Source organism: Oncorhynchus mykiss, chromosome 3 (genome assembly GCF_057628025.1).
Source record: "Oncorhynchus mykiss isolate SJ-2025 chromosome 3, ASM5762802v1, whole genome shotgun sequence".
Taxonomy (NCBI): domain Eukaryota; kingdom Metazoa; phylum Chordata; class Actinopteri; order Salmoniformes; family Salmonidae; genus Oncorhynchus; species Oncorhynchus mykiss.
In genome coordinates this window covers 76,807,162-76,819,470 of record NC_143024.1, presented here as the reverse complement: position 1 = coordinate 76,819,470, position 12,309 = coordinate 76,807,162, and positions in this window count along the sequence as shown.

Genomic DNA, 12,309 nt, shown 5'->3' with positions numbered 1-12,309 from the left:
CAGACAACAGACAGGAATGTCCCAGTGTTGCTCAGGGAGCTGTGAGCCTGTCTGTCTGGGTCATGCAACACTGATCAAACCTGAGTGGAAACCTACAGGACCAGAGCTAACACAATGCTAAGACTGGGGTTGAACATTCACAAATGCGCACAGTCACACACACCCACACACACGCACACACATACACACACACACACACACACACACACATACACACTCCTAAAATGGGGGCAGGCACTGCTGTAATCCTGATTCGACACAAGCTACTGTCAGGGTGGATCTCGGCCATTTTTGGATGGCCACACGTCACGTCGGAGATATCCTTAGTGCCCTCCGGCACTAGAAAAAGGACACTGGTCTGTTCCCACCCTGTACAGTGAGTACCACATAACACAGTCTTTGGTCTTTGAACCTTGGGAGACAGGCAGCATTACAGACAGACACACACATACAGACACATGCCTGTGCGCACAGATACCGACATACAAACACACAGATGGAATGGGTAGACCCTATGCAATGAAGGGTTGTGTTCCTGAAGTAATGGTAGAGAACACCACATGCCGTCCTCTGTCTACCAGGCTGTTGACAAGTGGGCTGCCTGCATGTGAGGGGCAAGGCAGCAGTTGTGGTGAGAAGGACTGCTGTTGTTTTGTCAGGAGGAGTTAACAAAAGTAGCATTGAGACGTAGCCTACAGGCCTCCCACGCCGCAGCGTAGTGTGTGTGTGGGCGTGTGTTTCTATATGTATATGTGCTTGGCATACAGCCGTGCAATCATACGCTATTGCATAGATTGCAAGGTGGATATAAGCAGAATTGATTATGTGTGCGTGTGTGTGTGTGTTCAGGATTTTGTATACAGCCTGTTGGTTGTGGGTATTAAAACCCTCCCTGTCCCCCATCACTACTCCATTTCCTCTATGGCCCACCATGCTAACCGGATTAGCCCATCCTCAGACAGACAAGGCCATGCGAAGGAGCCCAACGCTGAGCCAGTTAGAACACACTGCTCACAACAGCGGACCTACTATTCGCTGTGTTCCGACTAGCCATACGTGATGATGTGGCTCAATATGACGCAAGACAGCCATTTTGTCTCGGACATTATGGTTTTGGATGAGCAGGTTGGTCAATGTCAAAATAGTCTGTATTACATGGACTTTCCTGTGAAAGTAAATATGATAATGTATAACTAAGTATAATGATTGAATGTTATGTAAATACCTAGTATATGAATGGCATTTGTACACTTTGATATGTCAAATCCATGCACATTTCCAAAGAGCAAAGATACATCATCTTAATCCAACTGTAATTGTACAATATTAATCTAAGGATAATATTTCCCCATATTTCCCATCTTATGACTGTTAGAATAAGAGTTATGGACCATGAAACAGGGAGAAACTGAGGAGAACTGTAATTTGAAACAGCTGCTGTTGGTAAGGATAACATTCAGGTTAATTTTTAAAATGCAATGACAGTCTGAATGATTAAATAAATTGCTAATTTACCCATGAAAAGTTCTTGCCTTTTAAAGTTGCACAAATGGCGGCATTTTTCAGTTGCATCCCTGTTTTGTGAATTATTATTATTGTTTGGTTATATGTCTGAAAACAAAGGAAGTCATCATTGGAGGTCAGATGTTACATACAGGGCATTCAGAAAGTATTCAGACCCTCACATGTTGTTACGTTACAGCCTTATGGGGTGGCAGGGTAGCCTAGTGGTTAGCGCATTGGACTAGTAACTGGAAGGCTGCAAGTTCAAATCCCTAAGCTGACAAGGTACATATCTGTCATTCTGCCCCTGAACAGGCTGTTCCTAGGCTGTCATTGAAAATAATAATTTGTTCTTAACTGACTTGCCTAGTTAAAATAAAGGTAAAAAATATTCTGAAATTGATTACATTGTTTTCCCTCCTCATCCACCTACACACAACACCCTATGATGGACCAGCAAAAATAGATTGTTTTGACATTTTGGAAAAGGGAAATATCACATTTATATAAGTATTCAGACCCTTTATTCAGTACTTTGTTGAAGCACCTTTGGTGGCGATTGCAGCCTTGAGTCTTCTTGGGTATGACGCTACAAGCTTGGCACACCTTTATTTGGGGAGTTTCTCCCATTCTTCTCTGCAGATCCTCTCAAGCTCTGCCAGGTTGGATGGGGAGTGTCCCTGCACAGCTATTTTCATGTCTTTCCAGAGATGTTCGATCGGGTTCAAGTCCGGGCTCTGGCTGGGCTACTCAAGGACATTCAGAGACTTGTCCCGAAGCCACTACTGCGTTGTCTTGGCTTAGGGTCATTATCCTGTTGGAAGGTGAACCTTTGCCCCAGTCTGAGGTCCTGAGAACTCTGGAGCAGGTTTTCATCAAGGATCTCTGTACTTTGCTCCGTTCATCTTTCCCTCGATCCCGACTAGTCTCCCAGTCCCCGCAGCTGAAAAACATCCCCATAGCATGATGCTGCCACCCTTTAGATGTCTTTTGGCAAACTACAAGTGGGCTGTCATGTGCCTTTTACTGAGGAATGGCTTTCTTCTGGCCCCTCTACCATAAATGCTTGATTGGTGGAGTGCTGCAGAGATGGTTGTCCTTCTGGAAGGTTCTCCCATCTCCACAGAGGAACTCTGGAGTTCTGTCAGAATGACCATTGGGTTCTTGGTTTCCTCCCTGACCAAGGCTCTTCTCCCTCGATTTCTCCATTTGGCCGGGTGGCCAGCTCTAGGAAGAGTCTTGGTGATTCCAAACTTCCATTTAAGAATGATAGAGAGCACTGTGTTCTTGTGGACCTTCAATGTTGCAGACATTTTTTGGTACCCTTCCCCAGAGCTGTGCCTCGACACAATCCTGTCTCAGAGCTCTACGGACAAATCCTTCAATCTCATGGCTTGATTTTTGCTCTGACATACACTGTCAACTTTGGGACCTTATATAGACAGGTGTGGGCCTTTCCAAATCATGTCCAATCAATTGAATATATCACAGGTTTGCAAATATTTCAACAAACCTGTTTTCACTTTGTCATTATGGGGTACTGTGTGTAGATTGATGAGGAAAACATTTAATGTAATCCATTTTAGAATAAGGCTGTAACATAACAAAATGTGGAAAAAGTCAAGAGGTCTGAATACCTTCCCGAATGCACTGTATGTGTTGTGTTAGCTGAATAATCTTACCAGAGATGATTGATAAATGAAAATAGTTCACTCAGGCCGTTTACCATTGAACTAAAAAAAATCAGGTCCTGTCTACTTAAGAGGTTAAGAGGTGGCTCTCCCATAGATTAAGAGGTTAAGAGGTGGCTCTCCCATAGATTAAGAGGTTAAGAGGTGGCTCTCCCATAGATTAAGAGGTTAAGAGGTGGCTCTCCCATAGATTAAGAGGTTAAGAGGTGGCTCTCCCATAGATTAAGAGGTTAAGAGGTGGCTCTCCCATAGACACCTATGCGATATCAGCTGGGTTTGTTCTACTTAGTTCAGTGACTTCCATTGAAACAGAAAACATTAGGGAGTGGGATGTTTGGCTTCCTCTTCCGTTTCTGTCTTACAGCACAGTGCAGTTGGTTCTTTCATTAAAAAGGCTGAGACTTTAGCACCTATAGCATATCCCACCACTGGAAATATATTCCCACTTCAAACATCCAAAGCCAGAGAAAACCCCAACTCTTCATTTGTAAAACTTTCTCGTTCGCTGTCTTTTAAACGTCCAGTTCATTCATTAGGTTACAAAAATAATTCTTAATCCGCAAATCAACAGTCCTATGTTTTCAAAATGATGTGTCTGCAACTGCCTATACAGTAGACTACGTCCTCCACAAATTGTGGCTAAAAAAGTGTAGCCAGAAAACTTGGTTACTACAGTACTCTAACAGCAGAGCTGTTTTCAAAGCAGTTTGTTTTGTCTTCTTATGTAAGTGCAATATACAGCAAGATTTCACTTGGTGTATAGTCATTGGATTTGTGGATTTGATCAAATAATTATATTTTGATTCTCATCTTAACGTAGCCCCAAGCGGTAATAAAATAAAACAAAATAATATTTTAATTCTCTCTTAAGAACTCTCTTTAAAAAACACATCCTCAAATAGTATATTTTTTGTAAGATTTACATTTAAATAAATAATGTTATACTTAAAAGTGCAAATAATTTCTCAGAGAAAGAATTCTTTGTTTTTTTTAGATATACACAAGTACTGAGAGGACAGACAGAAGACTAGTTGACAGACAATGGTAAATCAGCTTACTTTAGTTGAAGCGAATCACCCACTGGAGAAGGGTATACTTGTATAATGCTATATCTGAACAATAAAAGACTGTTGCAAAACGCTAAAGACTCAGCTTTTTTTAAATTTATTTTTTTACCTTTATTTTACTAGGCAAGTCAGTTAAGAACAAATTCTTATTTTCAATGACGTCCTAGGAACAGTGGGTTAACTGCCTGTTATACATTTTTTTAGACAATCTATTATAAATTCATATGAATTAATTACCCAATTATGAATAATTCATAACACAATTATAATTCATAACACAATTATAATTATAACATTGGTAAGTTGATTAAAACATATATATTATCCCATGACATCGTCACCTTTTTCGTGTCATTGTCAAAAAATTGGATAGGCAAATATACCAGTAAATCTTAGATGTTTGAATTACACATTTATTTAACAAATTACACATATTTATTCCACAAATTACACATATTTAACAGATTACACAAATTTATTTAACAAAATACATTATTTAACAAATCAGTCAAAACTTTTTTGAATAGTAGCCAACACATTAATTTCGTTCCTATAGTTTACATCTTCATTTATTTTTTAACTTTAAATAATTAGTTGAAAGTGTCAGATACGTTTGTGTTATATACAGTATAAGTTTGTGTTATATACAGTATAAGTTTGTGTTATATACAGTATAAGTTTGTGTTTTATACAGTATAAGTTTGTGTTATATACACTATAAGTTTGTGAAAATTTGTTACAATTGTATCAGTGATTTTTGATGTCCTTTGCCCTAATGACAGGTCATGTGATCATGTAGTGTTATCCAGAGTAATGTTTACCCCATAGGAGAATCTCATTTGGATTCCTTAATTTCTTGCATCCTCTCCTCTGTCCTCTCCTCGCCTCCTTTTAAAAAAGGTCAAAGGTAATCAAGAAGAGGAGGCGAGGAGAGGAAACATGGGCCTTTTCTCATTTGTGAAAAAGTCCGTCCTCCACCCTCTCCCCTCCTGCCTCTCCCCTCTGTGTTTCCTACCTGTGTCCTAAGAGGAAGAGTTTTGAAATCTACCACACCCCCTTTGAATCAGCTTTTGTTTTGTCGGAGAAGAGCATGCACACATTTAAAAACAATATGTTACTTATCGTTTTATCTGTAACATTTTTTTAATTTAAAGTGTAAGTGGAGTGGAGAAGTGTCTAATTTCATACAAGCACATTTCCATCCATGTTCTTCTCCTCGCTGCCTCTCCTTGATTACCTTGAAACAAACGTGCTTGCATGAAATAAGACTCTCCTTCTCTTCTAGCAGGCCATCGGTAAATAATGATTTAAATCATAAAACAAATGAATCCTAAAGAAAATGGTTAGAAAAATACATCTAGCTAGTGGTGCTAGACATTTTATAGCTAAAAAGATACCTGGCATATTGTTTTTAAATGTGTGCATGCTTTTCACCTCTGAGAAAATATATGTTTCAAAGGGTTTGTGGCAGATTTTAAAACTCTTCCATGTAGGATACACTGGAGCATCCTCTGCCAGAAGACGGCAGTCGAGGAGAGGAGCAAACTACTCTCTGTTCACCTATTAACTAATTGATGCTCTCCTACATATGGCAACCACTTATCGGTTTTCGGGGTCACGTTGGAAAGGAGGACAGATGAGTTGAGGAGAGGACGCACTTTTGCCCTATTGAGAATATCTCCCCATGACAGATGAACACTGGATCTGAGAGCAGAAGAGGGTTGATGACACACAGACACACGCACACACGCACACACTCACGCAGAGTGAAGAGCAAAGTGTTCATCCCATGTGTTCCTCAAAGAGTTCAGGTTACAACTGGGAGGCATCTTGGGAATGGAGCTCGGCACAGACCGTGGATAACTGCTTTAACACCAGCCAGCGTCATGTGTGGTCCCAACGGAATTCTCTGTGTGTGTGTGTGTGTGTGTGTGTGTTGAAAGATAACAGAAGCCAGTGCCAAATGTCGAACACTAATTGCACTGGTATAAATTAATCATAATATTTCAGTGTCATATAAAGTTATTAGACATACTAAACTGTAGGACGCCAGTGAAACAGTACAGAATCATTTAGTTAACCGGTGGTGTGAAATCTATTTAGTATGTGTGGAGCAGTAGGCTTTCACGGCCGTTCATGTGGCTGTCGTGATGTCATCTGCAATATTTTGAGCCCCAAATGCATCTGGGCAGGCATGAAAAATCCTGTTAGTGTGTTTCTATGTGTGTGTGTGTGTGTGTGTGTGTGTGAGGTCAAGGATTTCCCTCACTAAAATAAGGGTCATTATGAACTGAATGCTTATGGAGTCAATGCCTGAGAAAACTACACATATAATAATTATTCATTCCAAACTACAGTTTTATTTGACCCTTTTTATTAATTTCATAGAGGTAGTGGCAACTTAATAAAGGCATTCCATGTAATTAGACAAGGAAAGGGATGGACAATACATGGCTAATTAAGCATAGCTATGTCTATTAAACATTTCACTGGGCAGTTTATTATTAAGGCACAATGCTTACAATGATTCATCCCAGTAATGGTATATCTGGTATATCTGATGATAATATAATTGAATGGTACCCCACAACAGGTCCAAAACAAGTGCTATGGCATATCAGCACTGGTTAGGCCTCCTCATAGTGGGTGATCCTCAACATGTTAAGGCTGAGAAATGCAGATAACTGTGAGGGAGAGCTAATGCTCATTCATCGCTCATCTCACACATTGGTTCTGGGCTCTTTAGCAAGGACTGAATGGTTCCTTTGTTGAACTCCTATTTGTCATCTTCCTACTTCTAGCATAGGAGAGAAATGTGCAGCTTTACTGGAGATCTCCAGTGTGCCCAGCTGGTCTGTATAAGCCTACCCAGACACTGACTGATTAACTTACTGCAGGTGCATGACCAGTCAGCGCTGCCCTCTCAGTCGCCCGCTCAAACCCAACAGTCACTCTTTATCACCCTACTATACTGCAAGCTTCCCCAAGCCTCTACCATTCACTTTACTGTATGTTGTTCTAGATACAGCAGTCACACACAGCCAAGACGTGATATGGAATTGAATAGCACCGAGCGGGATGTCAGTGCTTTTTGGAGACCACAGTCAGTGGATTAAATAGGCAAAGTAATTAGGTTGGTTTGAAAAGTAAGACAGCATGGTTCATAGCATATTGTTGTACACTATGAGAGTATACGAAAACAAACACTTCAGACTACTCCTCTCTTTCCTCATCTGCCAAAGTGAAACCCACCCACCCAGACACTGATGAAGGTCAATCACTGTCTATTACTGTGCCTTGATGATACAGTCTGGTTTAATGCCCTGATCTGTGAATACCAGTACATGTGCACCTCAAAGGTTGATAGACTGCCTCAGCCTCGGTGGTGGACTTGGAGTCTGCTCTCACATGTGGAATCCATTACATAGTTGCAAGAAACAGATTTTATTTCGGTAACTCTTTTGATGTTGAGGAGAGAAAGAAAGTTCAACTAAGTGTTTGTGCCCTGAGGTGTTTGCGTATAAACAGAGTAACTATATCGCAGATGAGTTTGTGGAGGTGTAAATGATGCTGACCTATTTCTCAGAGCTGATCTGTTGTTCGTAGAGGATGTGCTGTATAGAATGGGTTATTGACGGTCAGACAGAGCAGAGGTTAAGATGAGAGTCTGTGTGGTCTGCTTAACACCTTACATGTGTTTCACATGAACCTCTGCATACAGGGTTGAGACTAAATGAAAAATACAAAGATATACAAATACGGAGGTCTATACTGTCAACAGGTTTACACTGTCTTTACACTTTAAAAAAACTACAATACTAAAACTAGTTTGTTTCAGTATTGAATGTGTACAATAATATTTTGTTTACAGTTTCAGTAATTATTCAGTAATGACACATAGATCTTTCATACATTAAAATACTGTCTTTTAAGGTGACTCACACTAACAACAATACAAAAATAGCTAAATAAACAGACATAATTCTGTACATTCTCTGAACCAATATGTATTGTGATGCCAAAGTTGCTTTAGTGTTACCTTGTGGTTCCTGACAGGAACATTGTCAGGCATGTGTATTGCCATACTGTTGGCAATGAAGCTTATGTTGCAACATCAGTTGAAAGACATGCACCTCATTTATTTTCATACGTAGATACTATATGTAAACATACTGTATGTATCATTGAATCAGAATGAACTGTTATTATGTACATTCCACATTGCCTTTTGACATTCAATTTATTTATTTAGTATTTAGTACTTCCATTTCACAGGAGGTTGGCTTAATTCACAGGAGGTGCCCTTAATTGAGGAGGACGGGCTCGTGGTAATGGCGGGAGCAGAATAAATGGAATGGTATCAAGTAAATCAAACACATTGGTTTCCATGTGTTTGATGCCTATCCATTCACTCCGTTCCAGCCATTATCACGAGCTGTCCTCCCCTCAGCAGCCTCCACTGTTTCATTTACTTACAACTGAAATATACGAGAGATCCTTTTCTTTGTCCAAACGCTCTGGGGTTGATTAATTCAGAGAGTGTGTGCAGTAAAAAAACAAAAAAAAACAAAGGATTCACACCGTCTTCGACTTCAACCTTAGCAGTCGACCTTAACCTTCAGCCACTGAGGGAAAGTGGCAAAGGTCAAACAGAGATGGAATGAGTTTTAGGCTTGTGAATCTGGGCACGTCTGACCCAAACCATGTCTAATGGTCCTCAACCCAGGAGTATGGCCTTTACCTGTCTACTTTTAGACCTCCTGCACACACACACACACACACACACACACACACACACACACACACACACACACACACACACACACAAACACACACACACACACAAACACACACACACACACACTCTCTATAAGACTGCATTGTAATGATATCTTGTGATCATATGCATGCGAACACAGGCACACACATGATAGGCATTTACAGCAGAATAGGCAGATGCCACAGTGCAGTTCTAATCTCACCTGAGGGGCCTGAGCATTCTACTCCACTCAGTCAAAAGGTCAAACATATGACAAGGGGAGTGTCTCAATTCAGCTGGATATTTTTTTTTTTTTAAATCAGCCAGGTCACCTGTGATAGAAGTCAGTATTCAAAGTCCATCCATGTCTGAGGATGTCAGGAGATTACTTGTAAACTGGTCACTAGGGGCAACAGTGAGCACTATTACCATTAAGTATGCTTGGGTTTTGCGAGGGCATTGTAGATGGGGATGGCGGATGGGCATAAGCAGTCACCTCTGATTCCAAACGTTGCAAGTTTGAACCAAGTGATAGGCTCAAAATTAAAATATAATCTATCACAAACCTTAACCATTCAGAGTTAATGCCTAAACTTAACCTTAAACACCTTGAAATTAGACATTTGGAACAACTTCGAAATTTGACATGGATGAACGTCTAATTCTGATGTGAGAGCTGGTAGAAAAAATGGATCTGAAAGTTACCTCTCACTGGGCACACCAAGTCATTTCAACATGGAGAATGTGGTCTTATTTGGTAGATACATCGATCAATGAGATTCCAAACTATTTTCCCCTACTCAACAAGCCTAAAGTTTGATTCCCAATGTTGTCACTATGCTTTCAACCATCTTAAAGCACACCAAAGTTCAAAAAATGGGAATACAATGTTAGATATTTTGTTTATTTATACAACGTGTTATCACTGTGTTTAATAATTTGGTAGCAAAACCTACCTGGATTGCAGTTAGTTGGGATTACATTCAAGTACATGGTCCAAGTGATCAATGCCGTTTGAGATTCTGTGCATGCTTTCTGTGATAAGAATTGTTTTGCTACAGTAACCTCAAAATGTGAAAGCATTAGGCTATTAACTGTCTTACAAAAGTACACTTAACAAAAATATCATCACAACATGTAAAGTGTTGAATGTTTCACGAGTTGAAATAAAAGATCTCAGAAATGTTCCATACCCACAAAAAGCTTATTTCTATATTTTCTTTTCAGAAATCCTTGTTAGTGAGCATTTCTCCTGCCAAGATAATCCATCCACCTGACATGTGTGGCATATCAAGAAGCTGATTAAACAGCATGATCATTACACAGGTGCACCACACAGATGTCTGAAGTTGAGGAAGAGTGCAATTGTAATTCTGACTTCAGGAATGTCCACCAGAGCCGTTGCCAGATAATTGAATGTTCATTTCCCTACCATGAGCCGCCTCCAATGTCATTTTAGATATTTTAGTACGTCCGACCGGCCTCACAACCATAGACCACGTGTATGGCGTCGTGTTGGCGAGGGGTTTGCTGATGTCAACATTGTGAACAGAATGCCCCATGGTGAAGATGGGGTTATGGTATGGGCAGGCATTTTGAATACACAGAGATACCCATTGTCATGCCATTCATCAGCTGCCATCAACTCATGTTTCAGCACGATAATGTATGGCCCCATGTAGCAAGGATCTGTACACAATTCCTTGAAGCTGAAAATCTCCCAGTTCTTTCATGGCCTGCATACTCACCACACATCACCCATTGGGGACGTTTGGGATGCTCTGGATCAACGTGTACGACAGCGTGTTCCAGTTCCCGCCAATATCCAGCATCTTCGCACAGCCATTGAAGAGGAGTGGGACAACATTTCACAGGCCACAATCAACAGCTTGATCAACTCTATGCAAAGGAGATGTGACGAGCTGCATGAGGCAAATGGTCACACCAAATACTGACTGGTTTTCTGATCCAACCTCCTACCTTTTTTTTAAAAGGTATCTGTGACAAACAAGTTAATATCTGTTTTCCCAGTCATGTGAAATCCATAGATTAGGGCCTAATTTATTTATTTAAATTGACGGATTTCCTTATATGAAATTGTTGCTTGTTGCATTTATATTTTTTCAGCATAATATTGAATTGTGTTTGGTTGACAAACCAAATGTCAACATTTAAAGGAGCTGTATCTACTGCTTGGACACTTCCATCTGAGTTACTGGCTTATTCTATTATCCTATTCTTAATCCTATTCTTTCATTTATATTTTTGGTAGAGATGGAGATGTGAATCAAACATATTTATTATTAACTTGTAGATGCCATTTGAAATCAACCAACACTTGAAACCCTAAGCCCATACAGTGCATTCGGGAAGGTATTCAGACCTCTTGACACTTTCCACATTTTGTTTTGTTACAGCCTTATTCTAAAATTGATTTTTTTAAAATAATTCCCCTCCTTAATCTACAGACAATACTCCATAAAGACAAAGTGAAAACATGTTTAGGCATTTTTGCAAATTTATAAAAAATAAAAAACATATAATACCTTATTTGCATAAAGTATTCAGACCCTTTGCTATGAGACTCAAAATTGAGCTCAGGTGCATCCTGTTTCCATTGATCATCCTTCTATTTCTACAACTTGGGGTCAACCTGTGGTAAATTCAATTGATTGGACATGATCTGGAAAGGCACACACCTGTCTATCTAAGGTCCCAAAGTTGACAGTGTATGTCAGAGCAAAAACCAAGCCATTAGGTCGAAGGATTTGTCCGTAGAGCTCTGAGACAGGATTGTGTCGAGGCACAGATCTGGGGAAGAGTAACAACACATTTCTGCAGCATTGAAGGTGCCTAAGAACACAGTTGCCAAAATCATTCTAAAATTGAAGAAGTTTGGAACCACCAAGGCTCTTTCATAGAGCTGGGCATCGGGCCAAACTGAGCAATCGGGGAGATGGGCCTTGGTCCGGGAGGTGACCAAGAACCCAATGGACACTCTGACAGAGCTCCAGAGTTCCTCTATGGAGATGGGAGAACTTTCCAGAAGGACAACCATCTCTGCAGCACTCAATCAACCAGATCTTTATGCTAGAGTAGTCAGACGGAAGCCACACCTCAGTAAAAAAGGCACATGACAGCCCACTTGGAGTTCGCCAAAAGCCACCTAAAGGACTCTCAGACTATGAGAAACAAGATTCTCTGGTCTGATGAAGCCAAGATTGCTCTTTGGCCTGAATACCAAGTGTCACGTCTGGAGGAAACCTGGCACCATCCCTACGGTGAAGTA